Source organism: Pan paniscus, chromosome 1 (genome assembly GCF_029289425.2).
Source record: "Pan paniscus chromosome 1, NHGRI_mPanPan1-v2.0_pri, whole genome shotgun sequence".
Classification (NCBI taxonomy): Eukaryota; Metazoa; Chordata; class Mammalia; order Primates; family Hominidae; genus Pan; species Pan paniscus.
The window spans coordinates 100160072-100173530 of record NC_073249.2 but is presented as its reverse complement, the minus strand read 5'-3'; the positions used below and the strand labels follow the sequence as shown (position 1 = coordinate 100173530).

General features: G+C 41.5%; 1 pseudogene; it reads left to right on the top strand.

Annotated features, from left to right (window-relative positions):
* On the top strand, positions 1-12956 carry LOC100983249 (protein FAM91A1-like; annotated as a pseudogene).
* Positions 12957-13459: the final 503 nt, after the last annotated feature.

The following is a 13459-nucleotide window of genomic DNA, read 5'->3' as shown; positions in this document are numbered from 1 at the left end:
ATGGATGAAGTCCTGGAGGACTCACTAGATGAACAGTATTTGACTCATTCCAGCTGCCATGACTCCCACCAGCTTCCCAGCAGCAATGCCTTCCTCTTTGATGCACAGGAAGGCCCCTCGGCTGTGGAAATAGCCAGTAAGTGCTCCTTTGATAAGAAAAATAAAGCTCCATCAATCTCTCAGTAGCTCCTACATTCTACATGCTCACCACCTCTGTCTAAACTGAGAGATGTTATTCTCTGCAGGCAGGCCCTAAACATTCACTTTAAAAAAGTGATTAGGCTGAACACAGCTCTGGGATCAACTCTCAAGTACAGGTCCCTGGTGGGTCAGGTAATTTGCTCTGTTCCTGTCCTCACCTCAGTCCCTCTGGTCCAGACCGGCATCTGCAAGCCGGTATACTCAAAGCAGGCCAGAATGGAGAGAGTGAAGAGATTATGGCAGACTCTCTGCCACTACTGCCGCGCATGTACAAATCTGTTTAACAGATCTTCTTCTTTAAAATGGGACATCTCATCTTTCCTGAAATATATATATTTTTTGAGACAGGGTCTCTTGTTCTGTCACCCAGGCTAGAGTGCAGTGGCATGATCTCGGCTCACCACAACCTACAACCCAGGGTCAAATGACCCTCCCACCTCAGCCTCCTGAGTAGCTGAGAACACAGATGCATGCCACTACTCCTGGCTATTTTTTTTGCCTTTTTGGTAGAGATGGGTTCTTGCTTTTTTGCCCAGGCTGGCCTCAAACTCCTGAGCTCAAGCAATTCACCCACCCCTGCCTCCCAAAGTGCTGGGATTACAGATGTGAGCCACCGCACCCAGCCTTCCTGAAATATTCTTGGTAATTATAGTTCCTGAACAGTTTTCCCAAGCTGTTCTAGCCATCCCGAGAATGTTGGCAGGCTTGTCCATATGTTTGGAGGTGCAATTATAATGGTTCCTGGGTTTCAAGCTCCAGTCTCCATCTCCCCTCAGGTGCTTGCTTTCCCATAAGGTTCCATCTGACTACTGGAATATCAGGGGATTTCCATAAAGACAAGACTTTGATCTTGGCAACCCTTTGGTAAATAGCCAGGGTTCTCAATCTTTGTGCAGCACCAAGGTATTTTTAAGATGTCTGTTAGTTTAGTCTCAGTGTTGTAATTCCATCTAAATAAACAATGAGGCTATCTGCTGGAGAAAAGGCTGAATCTAAGAGCAATGCCACCAGCATGCCCTCTTCCCAGAATAACTCCACGCTAGCCATTGGAGCTTCATTAGGTATATAAGAGCCCTTTGGTTTGGTAGCCTCTCTGGTGTGTGTATAGATTAAAACCTTGACCTATATCTCCTCTCCCTTACTTGAATGTTTGACTTTACTTTGGGGGCAAAAGTTTGGATTGTTAGGAGACTATATGCTTTATATACTCTTTTATGCAATAAAAAGAGATTATATTAATTCACTCATTGAGCTTTCACAGTAATATAAACCATATTAGGCTTGTCATTCTGTCAGTGATGGGTGTAAGTTTGTGGCTTTAATTAGTCATACCATCTTCTGACAAAGGCATCCTTATTTCTCTTTCCAATTTCACAGTAAGGTGCAGAAGAAGGTCTTTACCATCGGTTAAAGATGTTCAGGGCCGGGCACGGTGGCTCACACCTATAATCCCAGCCCTTTGGGAGGCCTAGGTGGGTGGATCACTTGAGGTCAGGAGTTCAAGACCAGCCCGGCCAACATGCTGAAACCCCGTCTCTACTAAAAATGCAAAAATTAGCCAAGCATAGTGGTGCATGCCTGTAGTCTCAGCCACTTGGGAGGCTGAGGCATGAGAATCCTTTGAACCTGGGAGACGGAGGTTGCACTGAGCCAAGATGGTGCCTCTGCACTCCAGCTTGGGCGACAGAATGAGACTCTGTCAAAAAACAACAACAAAAACAAAATATGTTCAGGAGAGATATTTTGTAGAGAGGAAGATATTCCCTAGTACCTATAAGTCATCTCAAGGAGGTGGTCATACCTTTTCTAGTGCTAGAAAAGCCCTACTCAGAGACCTTCAGTGTTTTCCCACCTCCTGTCAACCTGCCTTATACTTCCCATATCTCCATGTGGGAGGCATCCCTGTGGAGTTTGCTTAGCACTTGGCCATGCTTTGTTTGAAACCTTAAAAGCTCTTAAAGAAAGTTGCCTTATGTTCCCTGATGAGAAGATGAAGTTGGCAAAAGAATGGTGAAAGGCAGGGATCTTGACGAGAGGCCCCTGACTATCCCTTTAGTGATCAGCATCTTCACTTCCCATCTCATTCCATGTCCTGGTGGAATGGCTGCAGAAGATGAGATCCAGAGCCAGTGGCAGCACCTGAAGGAGACCCTTTTCATCAACAACTGCCTGTGAGAAAAGCTAGAACGTCACCACAGCAGCTTTGACGAAGAAAATGGTAGGAGAGGCCCAAGTCAGCCTGCTTCTGGCAATATGTATTTTTCTAAAGGCGTGTGACTGGGGCAGAGTTTTATAGATTTCAAGCACTTTGACATACTTTACTTCACTTATTCATTACAAATGTCCCAGCTAGAGAGGTAGGGCAGCTACTATCATTCCTATTTATAGGTAAATAAATAGGCTTAAAGATTTGCCTTCATCTTAGTGGTATCTACCTCTAAAATCATTCTTGTGATTCCTAGGCTGTCTTCTGTCTGCTGCTGTACACTGCCTGCTGTCTGTCTGCTTCTTATGTGATTGGCATTCAGTAGAACCCAGGTTTCTCAGCACCTCACATAGCAGAATGAGAGTCTCCTCTGCTGCCATCCTCATCAGCTTCCCTTATGTCTTGGTGACTCTTCATTCTACCACCCCAAGGTGGTTCTCTCCAACCCCCCTCCTCTTAGATTGTTCTCACACAGAGGCCATCATTTCATAACATTGTGCTGGGCCAGAAGAACCATAAGCAGGTCCCTTCCCATACCAAAGCAGTAACTATTTTGGAAAAGCCTCCTTCATATTGCAGCCATTGGACATGATAATACATGTGATGTGCTGGCATTTGTTGAGAATCATGTGAAAATTAAGCTTCCACCCCATCACACTAACGTTCCAGCCCTCCACGGTTTTCTCCCTAGGCTAAGATAGAGAGGAAGAACATGAAATGTGCAGAAAGCATTCTCTTAAGCAAACGTGTATAACTTGCGTAAATTGTAATTATTTCCTGGAACAGGATGCACCTCTAACCTCTACAGGCAAATCATAGATTCCATTGTCCAGCTGTATAATGAAAACAGAGTTCTCAGAGAAGAATACCGGAGACTCCCCCGACTTGCCTGAGTCAAATTTCCAGAGGTAAGTGGTGAAAGGCCACAATAGGAAGTCACTCTCAGATGGGTCCCTTCTCTTGCCACACTCCACTGTAGAAATAAAAGAGGACGGGGAGGCCAGAGCTGCTCAAAACCTTATAACCCACAATTCTCATAGTTATTCTCAACTTAGAGAGGGCTGCTTTCTAGACACACCCCGTCCAGGCCCCCAGACTGCCAGGCTCCAGGAATAAGTAGCTCTAAGAAATATAGTATTTCGGTGTGAGCCACACCCCACTATTGCAAATTGGAGAAGAGAAGGACAAACTTAAAAGGTGAAAAGATTTAACAGAACAACAGGGTGAAACCCCATCTCTAATAAAAATACAAAACTTAGCTGGGCGTGGTGGCATGCACCTGTAGTCCCAGCTACTCAGGAGGCTGAGGCAGGAGAATCATTTCAACCCAGGAGGCAGACGTCGCAGCGAGCTAAGTTTGCACCACTGCATTCTAGCCTGAGTGACAGAGCATGACTCCATCTCAAAAAAAAAAAAGAAAAGAAAGACAGAAAAGATTTAAGAGAACAATTATTTTAATTGAATACATTTTGTCAAGATTAAATCAACTTTCCCCTAGAATACTGAAAGAATAAGCAATCATAATTTAGATTCTAAGTTACTGGCCTTTGAGAAAGTGTGAAATCCAAAAAGATGCCATGAGCCAAAAAAGAGCAAAAGTCCTAATTTTCAAACCGATGAAAATAAAGTACTAAATAATTGAAATCGTCGTAGTTCATCTTGGTCCTTGGCAAAATAAAAATTTATTGATTGAAATTATAATATCCTAGCTACCTTATTGTGCCTAGCTCTTACCACTGAGGAGAAAAACCAAACACAAACAAAAGTATGTTCAAATTGGCAAAAATGTTTACAAACCTGCAAAATCTCTTCAGCCTATCCCTTAAACTGCAGACTTGGTATTTACTAAGCTCTGCTGTGTACAATACCCACCTTAATATCCATTCTTGCACAAGTTCTGTTAGGTATAAGCCAAAATCACATGGGATTTTTTTTTTACCCTCTCATGCCTATGTTTGCTTTTGCTTCCAAAGACCCTTCTGAGTAAGGACTGTCCTCAGACTACTGGAGTCACTTAGTCACAAGCTTGCCTGAGGCTCAGAGCTGGCAATACCTGGCAGTTTATGTCAATCCCACATGCAACCCTGCCTGCAAAGTATTTACCCATGATTGACAGGTGCAGGTGTATGAAAGCCCAGCTCCTTGACTTGAGGGGTGCGTTTGTGGTGAATTAGCTTTGGGAAAAGGGAATCCAGAGGCCAACTTTGTAAAAATCCAGATAGGTAAATGGAGAGAAATCTTTGCCTTGAAAGTCCAATTGAGAAAGATAGTGATTTACTTCAGACTGTGAAAAGAGAGACTAAAATCTTTACTTTCTCATGGGAAAGAAGCCTATGGTGAAAGAGAAACAAAGAAAATGGTGGGAAATAGGGTAGGTCTACTCAGTAGCTTTAAACCATTCTGTCATATTATAAAGCCTGGTAAGGTTTTAACTAACACAAGTGCCTGGACTCTACACATAGAGATTCTGATTTAAATGCTTCCAGGTGGGTGGAAGCCACTAGTAGTCTTAAAAAGCTCCCAAGTAATTTTAACATGTAGCTAAAGATGAAAAGGACCATCTATCTACTAGAATGTCAAGTCGCCAGCATAGGAGTGTCCCAAATGTGCAGCTACCTCACAGAAAAGGCTTAACCCCACCCATTGATGGAATTTGCCTTCCTCTCTCCATGGTCTTGTTTGCATAGCATGGAAAAAAAAGAGAAGAGAAAAAGAGGTAGATGGATAGATTGAACCTATAATTTGCCTATGTGGAGCAGTTTCTCAAACTTTTCTGACCACAAGATGCAGTGAGAAATACACAATTCTTTGTGATCAGTTTTTAAAAAATCTTTTATTATGTGTAATCCACCCTTCCTAGTATTTAAATAAAGCCTGTAGTAGTAAGCAGTCCACTATATTGATTTCACAACCCATAAGTTGTTCAGAATTGCAATTAGAAAATTTTTAATTTTGGCCAGGCGTGGTGGCTCGCACCTGTAATCCCAGCACCTTGGGAGGATCACCTGAGGTCGGGAGTTTGAGACCAGCCGGACCAACATGGAGGAACCCTGTCTCTACTAAAAATAAAAATAAAAAAAATTTTTTTTAATTAGCTGGGCGTGGTGGTACCTGCCTGTAATCACAGCTACTTCGGAGGCTGAGGCAGGAGAATTGCTTGAACCCTGGGGGTGGAGGTTGTGGTGAGCCAAGATTGTACCATTGCACTCCAGCCTGGGCAACAAGAGCAAAACTGTCTCAAAAAAAGAAAGAAAGAAAGAAAAAGACAAAGAAAGAAAGAAAAATTTTTTTCACTTTTGCTCAGCCTTTTTATCAAGGAAAATCCCAGAAGAACATTTACTGTAAAAGAACATTGACTATAAACATCTTTCTGTGAATCCTTATTTCTGTCCCAGCCACCATGACCCAATAATCTCTAAAACCTGTTAGTGTTCTCCAGATTGAAGCCTTCCCTCTAACTGCTCCTAAATCTGTGATGTAGTGGAAAAGGTTTGAGGCCTTGATTCTCATCCCAGGTTTTTCACCTACAGATCATATGGCCTTAGCCTCTTGACACCATTGTCTCCTTATGGGCAAAGATGGAACTGTACTTGGGTGGTATCTGAGCATCCTGTTGGCTTTGACATTCTAGGGCTCTTCCCTTGGTACCACTCTCTTATTTAAAAGGAATAGGATGTGGACTTAGAAGGGTTATTTCTCTGCAAACTATCCTCTCTTTCTTATGACAAGCTATTTCTGAATGTGCACATTTGAGGCTAAGCAGATCCCTTCCTGGGAGGTGTGAAAGACCTTTATTTCTCTCCAGAGGAGTATTACGGAGGTGGTAGAGACCTAGCTAACTCATCTGCAGCGGCTTTGAGCAAGGCTTTTAGAACCATAAGGTGGCTGGGGTCCTGTGTCCTACACCACAGGCCAGCTAGTTCATTTCAGGAGACTTTCTTTTCAATCTATTATTACTATCTTCTTCTAGACTGTAGTTCACTACCAGAGATTATCCACTTAGCTGCACTCAGTTTGCACCTGGCCTGTATCACCACTTAGCTCTCACTCTAGCCTCAGCTAGGTATCAGCAAGACCTCACCAAAGATTATTGTTTCGTTGTATGTGTGTGTGTGTGTTTGTTTGTTTCAAATAGCAACTAATGTTGGAACTATGGAAAGTTCTTCTCTACTTTTAACAAAGCTTAGTCACAAACAGTTCCCCAGTTGATGAGAAAAACTAAAACAACAGAACAATTGAAAGTCCAAATCTGAAAGCTCCATCTCTGAGAAGCAAATTTTATAGCCACTCCAGATTTGTATTCCAAATGGATAGTTTGATTGTAGAAATCACATCCCTTCAGTCTGAAAATGTGATAACTGCCCAAGAGACAGTGATGCCTAGATCCATAAATAATCCCCTTTCCCCCAACCTATATATAACTGGAGTCAACAGCAGCTAGAGGAAAATGGCAAGGACTTGGAATCAAGATTAAGTTAGAATAACACTGCTGTAGACTGTTTATCAGCTCTTCAGCCTATGTCCATTTTCCTTGAAGGATAAGCCTTTAGAAACCTCTGACAATAAAGTTTATTTTACACACATTCTCTTGCCTATGATTTTTTTGTACAAATCACAATTACAAAACTTTCTTGCTCCAGCTAAAAGCAGGAAACTCAGTCACAAATGTGTTCACTACATGTATACCACAGAATGATAGCAGCCAGTCTGAATGCATCACTTGATTCCAAAATTAAATGTTAGCACTCAGTAGTGAAACTACATGTATCTCCAACTCTGGAAGCCCCAGGCAAGATACTCCTGTTTCCTGCAGGGAAACAGATCTATAAGCAGGGCAGCAGTCTCACACATGTACATTCCTGGGAAACCCAAGGAAACAATGATAGTGACGCAGGGCAGGCGAGCCTCAAAACTGGTTTGTAGCCTGGGAAATTTCTCCCAGACTGTAGTTTCCTTGGCTTTGCCAAGGAAAGAATTCAAGGGCAAGCCACTGGTGAAAGAAAGCAACTTTTATTGAACTGGTGCTGCTACTTGCAGAGCAGGGCTAACCCATAGGCAGTGTGCCCAGAGTTGGTGCCTGTGGGCTGCTAGCTAGTTGTATTTAGACCCACTTTTAATTACATGCCAATTAAGAGGTAGGTTATTCAGAACTTTCTGGAAAAGGGGCAGGGAGTTTCCAGAACCGTATAAAGTAACTTCCAGGCCATTGCCAAGGTGTGTTGCCATGACATTTGTAAACTGGCCATGGTCCCAGTGGTAGTGTCTTTATGCTCATAAGTAGTGAGAGCAACTAGAGGTCACTTTCATCATCATCTGCTGGTTTCAGCAGGCTTCTTCACTGCACCCTGTTTTGACCAGATCCTGCTCTGTTCAGTGGGGTTGTGACTGGAAAATAAGTCCTTCTGGTCTCCTACCTCATTTCCCCATCAGAGATTATATACTCCTCCTTAATCTTAAGGGGCTTGCAGAAGGGTGGAGGTTCATCTTCTGTAACTGCTTCCTGCTGATGTTATGGGCATAGACCCTGCCTAGCACTGGAGAAGTAAAATCTCTGGATACCTGTTCTAAAAGACCCAAAGGCAGGATGTCTTTATTTTCTGGGTCAGAAGAGGGGATGGGTTGAAAGCCTTGTGCCAGCATCATCTTTACATGGAATTATTGTAATCTAGAAGACACAAACTTTACAAGGAGGTTAAACAAGCAAGGACCAAAGATTAGTAATAACAAGATATCTGTTAGAGGTCCTAGGAAGGGTAAAAATCAAGTGTCTGCTGGTAGAGATTCCTTTATTGAATTCCATCAGCAGGGCAAAGCAGTAAGAGAGAAAACATTATAATTAGGAGTAAGAGAAAAACTTTCATGCTCATCCACAGCATCATGTTATTAATATTTATCTGTGCATTTGCAAAACAATAGCTTTAAGTCTTCTGGGAGTTTGCAAGTATAGGTCATGGCATCTTCCTCTGACATCTGTGAGGACTCATAAGAATCTTTGAGGCTGGGCACAGTGGCTCATGCCTGTAATCCCAGCACTTTGGGAGACTGAGGCAGGCATTTTACAAGGTCAGGAGTTCAAGACCAGCTTGGCCAACATGGTGAAACCTCATCTTTACTAAAAATACACACACACAAAAAAAAAATTAGCCAAGCATGGTGGCACGTGCCTGTAATCCCAGCTACTCAGGAGGCTGAGACAGGAGGATTGCTTGAACCCAGAAGGTGGAGGTTGCAGTGAGCCGAGATCGAGCCATTGTACTCCAGCCTGGGCGACAGAGCAAGACTTCATCAAAAAAGAAAAAAAAATTAACTTTGGAGTTTAACAGCAGTGGGAGTGCTTAATAATGCCTGATAGGGGCCCTTTCTATTTTGGTTGTAATTGATTCTTGGGGGATCCTTCTTTCTAAGTTTTTAGTAAGACTAAGTCTCCTGGTTGAATGGGGGAGTTAATCCTTTTCCTTGTGGGAGGTTACGTTTCATTTCCATATGATTGAAGGGCCTTTTGAACCTGGCCTAAGTTGATAATCTATGTGTCTCCTCATCAAACAGAAGGTCTAAAGTTAAAAAGGGCCTTCCGAGCTGCTCAGGCGACCCAGTGCTCGCTTGGCCCGGGCCGAGCTTAACTGTCCCAGGTCAGTTAAGCCCGTGGGAGCCCAGGTCATGGGGCAGCCAGGGCCTCTGCAGTGTGAGGAGCCGGGCTGCGGGCGGGCAGGCGGGAAGCTTAGGGTGGGTCGCGGTCGCGGCCCCCGCCGCAGGCCCTGGCGGCGGCATCGTGAACATAGACGTGGAGTTCCACATCCGGCACAACTACCCCTGGAACAAGTTGCCGGCCAACGTGAGGCAGTCATTAAGTGGAGATAGCTCATCATGGAGGTCTTCATCTTTGTCTTCACATCAAGTAGGCTGAGGAGGAGGAAATACAGGAAGTATTGGTCTTGCTGTTCAGAGTGGCAGAGGAGAAAGAAAATCCCAGCCGTCTTGGAAATTCACAGAGAGAATATGAAAATCAGGTTGTCTGTACAGTATCTGCAATCAATTACGATACAGAAATAACTTAAACATGTCAAGAAAGATGAACGCAGATACTATGAGGAACTGCTAAACTACAGCCGAGATCATCTCATGATGTACCCTTACCGTCTATTGGATATTATGGTGAAGGGCTTGAAGATAACACCATTTTCATATTACACTGGGATTATGGAGAATATTATGAACAGTGGGCACAATTTTACTGCTGCTGACTGTCTAAGGCTTCTTGGCATAGGAAGAAACCAGTATATTGATCTTATGATTCAGTGTAGATCATCAAAAAAATTCTTCAGAAGGAAAACAGCCGGTGATCGTCTACCAATAAAGCCAGTGGAAATTGCCATAGAGGCATGGTGGGTGGTGCAGGCTGGATATATCACAGAAGATGACATCAAGATATGCACTTGGCCTGAGAAATGTGCTACTGATAAGATCGTTGATTCAGGCCCTCAACTCTCTGGATCACTAGATTACAATGTAGTACATAGTTTGTATAAAAAAGGATTTATTTATCTGGATGTACCAATGTCTGATGACAGTTGTATAGCAGTTGCACCCCTTGAAGGTTTTGTAATGAATCGAGTGCTTATTTTGATTATTTTGAAACTCTACTCTATAAGATATTTGTTTCAGTAGATGAGCACACAAATGTGGCAGAGCTTGCAAATGTCCTTGAGATTGACTTATCCCTGGTTAAGAATGCTGTTTCAATGTATTGCTGATTGGGCTTTGCCCATAAGAAGGGACAAGTAATAAATTTGGATCAACTTCATTCATCATGGAAGAATGTTCCATCCATAAACAGATTAAAGAGTACCTTAGATCCATAGAAGATGCTCTTGTCATGTGGTGGAGGGGAAAGTAGGAGGCCTGTACAAGAAGCTTCATCGGCAACTGACACTGATACAAATAGTCAAGAAGATCCAGCTGACACAGCCAGTGTAAGAAGCCTGAGTCTGTCTGCAGGACACACGAAGCACATCGCATTCCTGTTTGACTCCACTCTTACTGCCTTCTTAATGATGGGAAATCTTTCACCAGTTCAGAGCACTGGTGAAAGAGAAGCACAGAGATATTTTGATCATGCACTTACTCTGAGAAACACAATACTGTTTCTGCGTCATAACAAAGATCTAGTTGTGCAAACTGCACAGCCAGACCAACCTAATTATGGTTTTCCTTTGGATCTCTTACGCTGTGAAAGCCTTCTTGGTCTGGACCTTGCAACTGGCAGCAGAGTTCTAAACAAAAATTACACACTGCTTGTTTCCATGGCTCCCCTCACCAATGAAATCCGGCCTGTCAGCAGCTGCACCCCTCAGCATATTGGACCAGCTATCCCAGAAGTCAGCTCTGTCTGGTTTAAACAGTACATTTACGTTTATCATATCACTGGACAAGGACCACCATCCCTTTTATTATCCAAAGGTACAAGACCTCGAAAACTGCCAGATATATTTCAGAGTTATGATCGATTGCTAATAACATCTTGGGGTCATGATCCTGGAGTAGTTCCTACCTCAAATGTGCTCATGATGTTGAATGATGCTTTAACACATTCTGCAGTTTTAATTCAGGGGCATGGTCTGCATGGGATAGGAGAAACTGTCCATGTCCTATTTCCATTTGATGAAACAGAACTACAAGGAGACTCGTGTCAATATGGGTGTTCATAAAGCATTGCAGATACTAAGGAACAGAGTGGACTTACAACATCTCTGCGGATATGTCACCATGTTGAATGCTTCCAGCCAACTTGCAAATAGAAAACTCAGTGATGCTTCTGATGAGAGAGGAAAACCTGATTTGGCTTCTGGCTCAGATGTTAAATGGGAGTACAGAGTCATTTGAAATGGTCATTGAAGAAGCAACTATAGATTCAGCAACAAAGCAAACCTCTGGTGCCACAACAGAAGCAGATTGGGTTCCTCTCAAGCTGTGCTTTGGAATTCCACTGTTCAGTTCTGAATTAAACCGGAAAGTTTATAGGAAAATTGCTACACACGGCCTTTGCAGAAAAGAGAGCCTTCAAAACCTCTTACATTCCAGTAGAAAACTCTCTCTGCAAGTCCTTAACTTTGTTCACTCATTCCAGGAAGGTGCTTCAACATTGGATATTCACACAGAGCCCAGTTTTTCAAGTTTGCTTTCACAGTCATCGTATGCTGACATGGGTGTTCCACTTCCTGCAAAAAATTTAATATTTAAAGATGGTGTCTCATCAGAACGGAGTGGATGGTCACCTTCCTCACTTATTGCTAATCTCCATTTGCAATAATTTGGTTACACCATTTGCTGCTCACACTTTCTGCCTTTTTTCTTTCTTAACGTTAGCTTTATAGTGTCAGCCACTAAAAAGCATCCTGCTGCTGCGGAGCAATTCTTGCCTTACTAATATTAAAAGTTTGGGGAACATATTCATGTTTTCTGAAGTTTTGCTCCTTATTGCACATCTTATTGCAACAAAGTGCTTTTTAGCATCCAGCACTGTATTTTTTACCTTGAGACAATCTGCATTTGTTTTATAAAACTAAGTATATACTTTATAGGCTTTATGATGACTGTTATGTTTAAAAGCAGTCACTGTGAAAATTGCAATGATAATTTTATATGTTAGTTTATCAAACATCAATCTTGTTTAACTTTATATTTTGTTACCTATACTTTGGGGGATCAAGGGAAGAGATGGAACTCTTCCTCTGAAAATGCTTCTTGGTACTTAAAGTAGTAAAACTATAAAACAGTAAACATCCAGTATTGAGAGATGATATGATAGGGCATTATGAATTCCTATGGGTGTCTAAATTATGTATGTCAATTGGACATTGTAGAAGGTATGTAAATCATCATGGTTATATATAACTTAACCTTGATTTATAAGGTCTTAATTCAGATTATGACTCTTCGTTGACATCTCATGAGAAGCTTTAGAAAACTTTCTATTTTTAAACACCATTTATATGTGGACTTCTGTTGTCACTGACTTTGGGCTTTATATTTTCACAGAGTCTTTATGGAAAAAGTAGAATTTATTTTCCACTCTTGTAGCTATAGCTGCTGCACATTTTCACCCTGATTTATTTTTTTGTTTCTTACCTTCGATGTTTTCAAACCAAGGATTGTGATTTTAGGTTAGAATTACATATTAGAAGCATTAAGACTATGTCTTTGGATCAGAATGCTTTAGTGATTAACCTACTTTGAAGACATACTCTTAAGCAATCTGGATCTTAAATTTATGTGAATACATTTTTAGAAAATGATAAAGAAAAATGGAATTACTTCAAAGTGTTTCTTGAGTCATTGATTCTTTTAGCATCTCAAATGTTAATTAGAATAATTGGAATCACTTTTTAGACTTTTCAAGTTACCTTCCTTGGGAAGTTTGTGCAGTGTTACAGTTTAGTTTAGCTCCTCTTATAGGGTAATGGTTTGCTAGTTTAAAACTGTAACCAAATGAACTGGTCAGGCAACTCATATCTAAAACACTTAAAATGTTAGAAAGTTTGGGAATGTTATAACCTAAGTGTTTTTGCTGATAACTTTTTGTTATTTATAGACATTTGTGTATTTAACATACTTACTTCTGGAAATATATGCCTTTCCTAAAACTTAACCACACATCCACTACCATGGCCTATGTATAGAATTGAATATTTTGGACCATGTTATCTGTGGCACAGTCAGTGCTGTGTTTGAGGTAAATGCAGTAACGGTTAGTTTTCTACTTTGCCTTATAAAAGGTAGAAACCATGTGTATGTTATGTTTGTCTATAAAAGAAAAATACTAATATTAAATTATTTCTTATGACTGTGAGTCACTCACTTATTTTTCCAGTAATTGATATTGTACATTCTTAGTGCCATTAGGTATGTATGTATGTAACTTTTACAGTTTTTCAGCTGAAAGTTGTATTTTTTTTAAATCAGGGCTCTTTAATCTCATTTTAATTTCCTTTGTTTGAATGAACTGTAGTTATTTTCTGTATTCCTATATTAACCATCTAAACCAACTGTAATGAC